Source organism: Apodemus sylvaticus, chromosome 6 (assembly GCF_947179515.1).
Source record: "Apodemus sylvaticus chromosome 6, mApoSyl1.1, whole genome shotgun sequence".
Classification (NCBI taxonomy): Eukaryota; Metazoa; Chordata; class Mammalia; order Rodentia; family Muridae; genus Apodemus; species Apodemus sylvaticus.
Genome location: NC_067477.1, coordinates 9,364,438 through 9,375,309, shown reverse-complemented (window position 1 = coordinate 9,375,309; position 10,872 = coordinate 9,364,438).

Sequence of the window (10,872 nt, the reverse complement as noted above, 5' to 3'; positions counted from 1 at the left end):
CATCCCAATGCTATCACAATATTGTCACCACGCTGCCTTTCTAGTGTCTCCACACTGTTCCCATGGTGGCCTTTATAACCCCTTAGAACAGTGGTTCTTATACCATGGGTAGCCTCTCTGAATACCTGATATATTCATAGAGATAACACACTTAGAGTTATGAAGCAACAATGAGTCAGAGGTCACCACAACATGAGGTATTAAAGGATGCAGCCCTGGAAAGGTTGAGAACCACTCCTCTAGTGTCTCATGTTAATTCCCCACCAAGCTGTTTGTGTCCCACAGTTTCTCCCTTGCTACCCCGCGTGTCCTTCTCACGATGTCTTCACAGTGTTGTCACACCTTCCTACACTCTCCCATGCTGCAGATGCTGTTCTCCAAGTTCTTTTCACTGTCTAGACTCTGCCCACACACTGTCCTCATGGTACCTTTGGTTACACCATGATGCTACCTTGTCCCCATTCTATCCCCATATCCCACACCCCTGACTTCTTTCTGGTCCCCACACCACCTGACAGGCTCCTATGTAACAGGAGATGTCTCTGGTTCATCCAGACAGAGTTACAGGGCCCTAGTCTTGGTCCATCTCATCACCTGCCCAACAGGTGAAGTGGAACTTTTCTATGGTGGTGGAGTGGAAACAGAAGATCACCTCCAATTATAGGAACATGACTGTGCAGGTATGGAGGGCTCAGGATTGCCAGTTCACTTAAATTTTATCCATTCTGCTTATCTGTGAAATACCTAGGCTACACTGCCTTCTGGACTTTGTGCCCTCTGACATTATAAGTCTGCACTCTGTTTTAAGCAATGATCATGGCCATCCATCTCTCCATGAAACCCAAGCCTTGGAAACAGGGACATTCCATGCCTGTGAGTCCTTCAGACTCTCAGTTACTTATAAACTTACACCATGCCTCTGACTCATAAGGAATTTTCTGACCAGGGTGAGATGTGGATTAGAAATTAGGTGGACATCCAAGATAGGGTGAGTCACAGGCCAACCATGTTCTAGAAGGAACCTGTTCATTGGACCCAAATCCCTGAGAGGACAAACACATTGCAGTAGGTAGAAGACTGAAGCAAGACAAGCCTGTGCTAGAGACAGACTTTTCTCCAGGTAGCTCTTGCTACCAGAGTTTCCCCCTGAGTAAAACAGACACCATCAAAACACTTGTCCCCCCTTGAAACAAACTTACAAACAAGTACAGTCCAGACATCATGGGTGTCCGACACCATACCAGGCATTTTTCCCCCAAAGTCACAGAGATGAGTACCCTAGTGAGTAACCTAGGTTCTTTAGAGAAGCAGAACAAGTGTCAGATGATGAACGGATTATGTATATGTATATGTGTATGTGCATGTGTATGTGCATATATACATGTGTATATGTATATGATGTATATCTATATATATCTCCTTTATATCAACTGTACATATATGTCCTGCATATTAAGTATATATCTTGCATATCAATATCACTGTATATATATATATATATATGTATATATATCCTGTATATCAACTGTTTATATATATATTCTGCATATCAGCTGTATATATACATATATATACAGTAGATACACATACATATATACACACATATATCCTGCATATCAACTGCATATATATCCTGTATATCAACTATATATATATATATACATATATACATATATATATCCTGCATATCAACTGTATATAAATTTCCATATCTTGCATATGAACTGCTTATATTCTGCATATCAACTGTGTGTATATAGTATATAAACATACATATATCCTGCATATCAACTATATATGTGTGTATATATATATATACAGTATATACACTTACATACACACATATATACTTCATATCAACTATATATATTCTGCATATCAACTGTGTATATAAATAATATATGCACATACATATATATACATATATCCCACATATCAACTGTATACACACACACACATACATGTATACATATATATCCTGCATTTCAGCTGTGTGCTGTGTGTGTGTGTGTGCACATTCGTGTGTGTGTGTGTGTGTGTGTGTGTGTGTGTGTGTGATGAGGATGGAGGTGATAGGCAGATAACAGAGGAACAGAGAAGGCAAATGGCAGACATACACAACAGATAAATGACACACACAAAATTTATAGCTACAGCTCCTGTTGCAGAAGGGTGGTTCTTTAGACAGATATGAACCCAGATACAGAGAGGCTGGGGAGGAAATGAAGACTTTTAAGGGACTGGCCACACAGTTGGGCTGGAAATGTTGGTGTTAAGTTTGATATCCCTGGACAAGGCAGTAGGATGGAATCTGAGGTAGAGCTGATGTGGCCGTGGTAAGATCCTTGTTTGATATTATGGTTGATGTGGTTGTCCCCTTGACTAGATTACGTGATAGGGTTTCTGTGGAGGTGTCTATGCAGGACTTTCTAGAGACTGTTAGATCTTGAGAGCTCTGAACTAGCCAATGGGTCAAGTCCTTGGTGGATGTTTTCAGAATATAATGGCTATATTGGGAGATGCTGATGGTGGGGGAGGGGCTGATGGAGGAAGCCAGTCACTTGGACATGAATTTAGAGCTATATGGAAGTGATCAGTTCTCCTGCCTTGGGTTCTTGCTCACCCTACTAGATTCAAATGGTGAGACATTGATGGGAAAACAGGGGTAATTTTATTTGCCTCACATGAGTAACAACTCAAATGTGGAAGAAAAAAACCTGAGGCCCTCGCAGTAGCTTAATCCCACCAGGAGAGGGTTGTCCCCCTGGAAAGCTTTAGGGTACCAACCTAGAGACTCTCAGGAAGGATGGCAGAAGCTGAAGCTTTCAGAAGGCTTTGGAGCATCTTCCTGACATCTCTCCTTCCAGATACACCAGATCTCTTTCCTGAGGGATCCCATGAGAAGTCCCTGCCTTTCTCTGTGACCAAGCAGTGACCATCACCCTCCATCCAGTGCCCTTCCCTGCAGGGCTGCAGTCTCTGGTGTGCTGGATCTCTGCTACGCCAGAGGCCTTGCCTGATCCCCTAAGGCTTCCAAAGCAGTCCTTAGATCGTCACCCTCTGTAAGATACGGGCAGTGTCTCTGTGCCCGGAGCCCTCTCTGGCACTGCTCTCACTCTTATGTGCCCACCACGGTCAATGTGCTTTCAAAGTTGACTGCAGGGATTGGAGGGCAAAGGTCTCTTGTCTCAGGAGAGCCAGATGGATGGATAGATGACGCAGTAGATGACTGGATGAATGAGCCGGCATGATGGCTCGGCAGGTAAGGGCGCTGATGCTCTCTATCGAGGACCCACATGTTGGAGAGAGAGAACTGACTCTTGAGAGTCCTCTGATTTCTCTGTGTTCTGTGCTCTCCTACCAACACACACACACACACACACACACACACACACACACACACACACACACACACACACACTTGAAAAAAAAACCCTGAAATAGTGAGTAGACAAATGACCATGCTGGTCAGCAAATATTTCTCAGGATCTGCAAGGTAGTCACTAGAGATACTGGATGACACACCTTCCCCAAGACTGTCTGCCTCAGCCTACCGGAGAAAGTCTTCCTGGAAGGATTGTGGCCACTGGGAGGCTGTGTCCAGATTCCTTTCTGGGTTTCTGGCTTGATGTTTTTCATCAGAGACCCCATCCACACACACAGTATGTAGCCAGCTCCAGGTACTCCATCGGGTACCGAGGCTGGAGCCTCATGGCCGGTTTCGGGGATGGAAACTCCTTGATTTGGTTCTGACAGCCTGTTCTGGAGCTTTTCTCCACACAGAAGATAAAAATTGCACCATGGTATTTGTGGTCCCACCACTCTAGCAAACCCGTCTATGCCAGGGCTCCCAGGCATAGCCCTAACCTTGCTGCTTGAGCTCATTTATACACAGCATCTCAAAGGCATGCCTTCCGCATGGCTCTTCCTGGGCGATAGAGGTGTCAACTGAAATCCATCTGCTCCACACGCATGATGACCTTGTGGCCCTGGAGTCGCCCTAGGGCTGCTGGTTGTTGTTCTTCTCAGCACCGCACCACAGTCTGTAAGCCTTGTCACGTGGGCTGCCGTGGTTGCCACGCTTCACAACTCTTTATCACAGACGCTTCTCAGCAGACGCATCTGCTTCTAGCTGTGGTAACAAACAGGACACATGCTTGCTCACACCGAAAGCAAGGGCTCAGGCCTGCGGCGTCACCCGGCACACTCCATTCCTTCATCTTGGGGATTGAAGCTCCAATTTAGCAGAAACCAGGTCACAGTGCCCAGCTGGAAGGATGCCCAGTTCTCCAAATCTCTAGCTGTGGCTGTATTGTCTATGCTGTGCTGTGCTGGGTGTGCCCTGGCTGAGTTTATTCTGTATAACATTCAAGGCCTCAAAAGAAAATTGGGGTGCTGGAGAGATGGCTGAGCAGTTAAGAGCTGTGTTGCCCTTGTGGAGGACCCCGAGGTTGGCTCTCTGTAGATGGCCAGGTGGTTCACAGCCTCCTGTACTTCAGATTCAGGGATCAGATGCATTTCCTGACCTTCCCTCGTGTACACACACACACACACACACACACACACACACAGAGAGAGAGAGAGAGAGAGAGACAGAGAGAGAGAGAGAGAGACAGAGACAGAGACAGAGACAGAGACAGAGAGACAGAGAGAAACAGACACAGAGAGATAGACAGAGATAAAATTGGAAGTTAAGGAAAGGTTTGTCACTGTGAGGTCCAAACACAACTTGTGGACCCAGTGGAATCAATAACCAGAACAAAAGGAACTATATGAAATGTATATGTTCTTTGGATGTAAATAAGTTCTTTCTTCGGATATACCTACTCCAGGAACTTAAAATGTAAGGTGGACAGATTTGCCAGAGCAGGGAAGGATGTGGCATCTTTAGGGATAACTTACATGGATGCCATGGGAAGAGAAAGCCCAGTACAGGAAACATTGAAAGACACGATGACCTGTGCTACATCCTGGGGAGGTATCTGGCTATGTTCAGAAGGAATAGAATAGTTTCCTTGTTGGGGGAAATTTTAAGTCAGTACCACACTGAGGCCGTGGCATGGTTATGCCTCACTTCTCATAAAGTGGGTTGGGAGCATGGACACATTCAGCACGGGAGACAAGCACCTGCAGAAAGAGAGAAAAAGAATGCAGTCCTTAAAAAATTATTACATTTGTGTGTGCAAGTGTGTGAGTATGTGTGTGCACATATGCGTGCGTGCGTGTGTGTGTGTGTGTGTGTGTGTGTGTGTGTGTTGGTATGTGTATGTGTGTGTGTGTAAGTGTGTATGTGTGGTGTGTGTGTGTGTGTGATGTGAGTATGTATGTGTGTGTGGTGTGCGTATGTGTGTGTATGATATTGTGTGTGGTGTATTGTGTTTATGTTGAATATGTCCATGTATGATTGTGGTGTGTGACTATGTATGTGTGGTGTGTATAGGTGTTTGTGGTGTACTGTGTGTATATATGTATATGTGTGTGAGTGTGTGTGTATGTGTGTGTGTATGTGTGTGTGGTGTTGTGTGTGTTGTGTTGTGTTTATGTTGAATGTGTCCTTGTATGATTGTATGTGTGTGAATATATGTGTGTGTGTGTGTGTGGTGCGTATAGGTGTTTGTGGTGTACTATGTATGTATATGTATGTGTGTGAGTGTGTGTGTTGTGTGTGTGCATGTTGTGTGTGAGCATATGTGTGTTTTGTTTATGTTGAATGTGTCTATGTGTAATTGTGTACATGTGTGTGCATGCACATATCACAGTGTACATATGGAGGACAGCTTTTGGCAATCAATTCATTTACCCTCTGCTGTATGGGTCATGGTGATCAAATTCAGCTCCTGGGTTTTCAGTGTGCTTGGGCTCCGTCATCAGCACTTCATAACCCACTGAGGAGCGTCACACACAGTGCCTTTTCCTGCTGGGCCATTTGTGCAGTATATTTCTTCTTTGTTAGGGAATTCCATAATACTTGTAATATATAAATCCGTCCTTATTCCCTCTCCTCCATTTCCTCTTCTATCCCTGCCAGATTTCTTTCCTAACATCACGTGTCACTGGGTAGTGGCACCTGCGCACCCCTCTCTCTGTTCGTCACTGTGGAAGTGACCAGTGACCTCAGGTTCCTGCTCTCACTTTCCATGGTGATAGACCGAAACTGCAGGCTGAGTAAAACTGCTGTTGTCAGGGTACTTTATCACTGTGACAGAAACGAAACCAGAATCCTGCTGTGACAGACTGCGCACTTGAACTATGAGACAAAACCTATAGTTCCTCTTATCAGAGCAAGAAAACTGTCCCAGGCCTAAATATTCTCTAAATTCACCATCTCTACATCCTTCCTCCCTTGCTTTGCGGGGGGGATGTTTGGTTGCACAGTAAGCAGAGGTTTGTGGATGATTAAAGAGCTTTTTTTGGAGTTAGGGCAGCTGTCCTCTTTGTACTGTGGGCTCCACTGTCCTAATTCCCAGTTCCGTGTCCTAAGTGCCTAGCTTTGTGGCATCTGCCCAGAACACTTGGCCAAAGCCCAGGCCCCATGCAACTGTCTGTGCACGACCTATAAACACCTCCAGTGTCCATCTCCCCATGGCTTCCCCAGCAGCAGTGTCACTCATGGGAATCAGCTGTTCCTCAGTCCTAGGTAGAACATGTCTTTCCCAACACCAGAGGCTGCAATGGATTCTGTCCCCCACTGTCACTGTCCTGGCAGGATCTTCTCTTGACCAGTCCAGCCCAGTTGAGTTTCCTCATATTGACACCACTAGAGGTTATACAGACTTGAACAGTCTCTAAGAGTCAAGGATATAGCTAAGACATCTAAATTCCACCTGAGAACTCAGTGCCGGCACCTGGCTCCTGTTTTGGGTGTTTGCTTAGGAGGCCTTCGATTGCGTACCTTAGCTCTCCATTGATGCTAAAACTCCTACATTCCAGAAGCATATTTCTGGGCCCCTCTACAGTGCTATCTCAGGTCATGGAGCCAGTGTCTCCTTGACTCCATGGGAAGACAGAATCCAACCTTGGTAGGACACAGACAAGCCCATCAGACCAGAGACACTTGGCAGCAGCTCCTGTATAATCTTTCTTTTCCCTGACTCTGGAGTATTTCCTTTGTTTCTTATCACTGAACCTGAGGTCTCTGTGAGGCGCACGCTTCTTAGTTTGTGTGGCTGGTGTGGGAGGCCAGGCCTGAGCAGTCAGAGGGCAGCTTCTAGCTGGGAAGAAACTGCCCACAGGGAGAGCGGCTTGAGGACCTATGTGGTACAGGGAAGCAGAGTCCAGCAGTAATGGGACCCTTAGAGGAGATCTGGTAGGACACAGGACCAGGAGAGATAGTGTGTTTTGAATGGCTTACTGGTCATCAGAACTGTGCCATGTTTCCAAGTGCCAGGGCTGGTTTGCATAGGAAGAACACAGAGATTGCGGAATATTTGAAAAATGTTTTATTGACAAGATACAAAACGAACAAATAAAACCAACAAAGCAGATAGACACCTTGAAGACATCAATGATCTACAGGAAGTTAGAAGCCAAAGCCCTGAGTCCTTTGAGAACTTCCTGCCAGTCATAGTAAGGCAGGTGCTCATTTTTCTTTCCTGCCTTTCTTTTTCTTCCTGTCTGGAGACTCTGATTTCTCATTGTCTGAGAAGCGGTGGAGAAACAGGTATTGGACGTCTGTAGCAGCCTGAGGCTCCAGGGCGTGGTAACTCTTTGGACTTCTGCTCCAGCTGTCACTAGCTATGGTAAGAGTCCCAGGCAGATATCAGGTCTGGAGAATGAGCCTGCTGGACCGTGGCTCTTTCCAGTGTCCTTCACCTCTATTGTTCTTCTTCCTTCTTGGCCCGATTGGAACCTGCTCCTCAGGTCCCTCTCCAGGAGGTCCTTGCCGGTCACCCAAACCCTGCTCAGTGGCCTCTGTACCTGCTAGGGCTACACAGAGGCCATGAAGCCCAGGCCCTCCTCTTTTGTGGCCCCAGAGTACAGTTGAAAATTCGAGATAGGGGGTAAAGTCTATGTCTCAGGACTGTAGGGTCAGGATTGTCTGTGAATTTCTTCCTTGGCATCACAATCCAGTGCACTGCACCTGTGATGAGAAGAAGGATCTTCATAAGGATCCCCACATTCGGATCATTTTGTCCCCAAGACCCTGAGAAACACAGACCTTTTCCATATCTGAGGGTTCATGGAAGTGGTAAGAAGGAACCTGGAAGGCCATGGTGATGCCAAGGCCACTGGAATAATTCAGTCAGCTTAAGTTGGGCCATGGCTGTCCTGGTCTTTGTGGCCTGGATAACATCTGCCTCATTTTGGGGATCTAAAAATTGTATCTTCTATCATCAACTCTTGTGTTTTAGAAGATGATGAGGAAAGATCTGGTTCCAAGGTTGGTCCCTTGCCAACTGGTCAGTGGTCACTTGTTTCTTCTTCAGTGATTCTTCTGTCCCAACAGTTTGGATATACTATTGAAGAAACTAAGACCCTTCTGCCTCTTTCCAGTGTCTTTGGTGCTGCTGTGATGGTGTTTTAATCTTGGTGGCTGTGGTCTGTAGGAATCTAATGTCCACATAGTCCTCCAAAGAAGGAAGAGTTGAGAGTAGCTGATTCTCAGGGTCAGAGGGCAGTGAAGTGAGCAGACAGGGTGATTTGAGTCAGGCTGCTTGGCATGTTGGACAGGGTCCTTCAGGGTCTGGGAAATCCACTGCCATTACAGGAGCTGGCCTAGGGCCCTTGTCCAATCATGTTCTTGTATTCAGGAGCCAGTGTCTGCTTCAGCCCCACCACTGAGGAGAAGATCCACTTTACCTGTGGGGCAGGATGAATAAGGCAAGATCAGGACTGCATTCTGACCTGTGAGTAAATCAAGGACCCTCCCACCTGAAGTCCCCTCCAGATAGGTAGCTCAGCTAGGCAAGTACCCATTCCTAGAGCCCCTTTCCAGCCATGCAGGATTCTGCAGGATGGCATGGGGACCAGAGAGGGAAGGAGTAGGGGAATTGTGTGCACCAATGGGGAATAGTGTGGGACAGATCCTTGGACATCATGGGACCAGGATGCGGATACAACATGGGACAGTATGAGGGCCATATGGTCACTGCATAGGGACAGTGTGGTGATAGGCTGGGGTTAGTACAAGGACAGAATGGGTGATGAGGTGAGACAGATGGAATAAGGTACAGCTGGGAGAGTGCATTAGACACTAACAGTGTGGGAACAACATGGGAATTCAGAAGACAGTGGACAAATGTGCACGGATGTTATTGGGATAAAAGGCAGCCTTATGGGGTTGCAAGTTTGAGTGTGGGGCTGTGTGCAAACATAGTGAGGACAATGTGTTGCACAACATGGGCAGTATGGGACACTAGGAACAGTGTGAGGAAAGCATGAAAATACAGACAACACCATGGCAGGGAGCAACAGACAGAATGGGGACAGTAGGATGCAGCACAGGTATAGGATGGGGACAGTATGGGGCATCATGGAGACTGCATTGGACATTGCTAGACTGTGCATTCAGAAGTGTCGACAGCATTGCACAGCATGTAAGACTGTGGCCAATTCCATGGGACAGTGTGGGGCATAGGTCATCACAAGGACCGTGTGGCTGACCTTGAAGAGTGTGACAGCAGCGCTGTAGCACACACTGAGCAGGAAGAGGCTGATGAAGATGCTGATGGTTGTCCAGAGCCCGTCCAGCTCCCCTTCCTGGGCCTCAGCACAGGTGTTGTCCAGTTCCAGCCCTGAACAGAGAGGGCAGTCAGTGTTAGTCCCAACAAGGTGGGGCTAGGACCATTCTCTGTGTGACAGAAGGCTGTGTGGAGGCCCAGGGGAAAGCTGTAGCCCGACTTGGCCAACAGACCCTCCTGGGCAACCTCCCCTTTCTGTTCTCTCTGGACCAGAAACCTCAGCTCCCCAAAGTGCTGCCATTTGTCTCTGGGCTCAGCCAGACACCCTGGACCTGATGCTGGCCTGGCCTGTGCAGGAGCTCATTCTGTGTGCCCCAGCCTTCAGTTTGGAGACTGGCTAGGCTGAGTCAGGGCCAGAGTCTCTTGTGGGTAGTGTCTGTGTAGTTTGCCTGATCTTCTGTCTATTCTCTGATGACCAAGAACAGAGGGCCAGAGTGATCGCAGGGCCTTTCGCTGTGATGACTGTACTTCAGAGTAAGTACACCCAGGGTAGTAATGTAAGTTATACAGCTTGGAGGACTGTCAACTGTGTGACTTATGGGCACCAGGCTGAGGGTCAGGGACAGATTTGGCCCGAGGGGTGTGTGAGGAGGGTTGAGGGCTACCTTGGCATAGAAAAGTTTTATCTTTGTCAGTTGTCCCACATGTACATGCTGAGCATGATCTTGTGGGTGGACCTGGCACATTTTTTTGATCTTTGAGCAATGTGTAGGAGCCTTATGTCATTTTCCAGTGTGTGATTCTCTGTATGTGTGTATGTGTGTGCCCATGGGTGTGTGTCCATGTGCCTGTGCATGTGTAGATGTGTGCATTTTTGCACATATGGGCCTTGTAGGTCGTGTGTCCTTCAGCAGGCGGGTTTTAATGTGTCCATGTCCATCCTCCATTTGGGAATCTGACAGCACTGAGATAGCAGGGAGATCTCCCTGTATCATCACCATACCACATAGACTTAGCCTCTGGAAAGCTGAGCGGAGAGACAGCAAGGGTCCGGCTGCAAGCCTGTGACCACATGTATCTATTCAGTGCCCTCAGTGAGATGATGGCCAGGAAGAGGGGTAAGGACAGAGGGAGGGAGCTGGAGGTTGTGTCTTCCTTACTGTGGGTGTTTATTAATCACCCTCTGTGCCCAGAAGAGACAAAGTGCAATCTAGAGGAAAGGCGAGTAAATGGGACTGCCTGGGGATAAGCC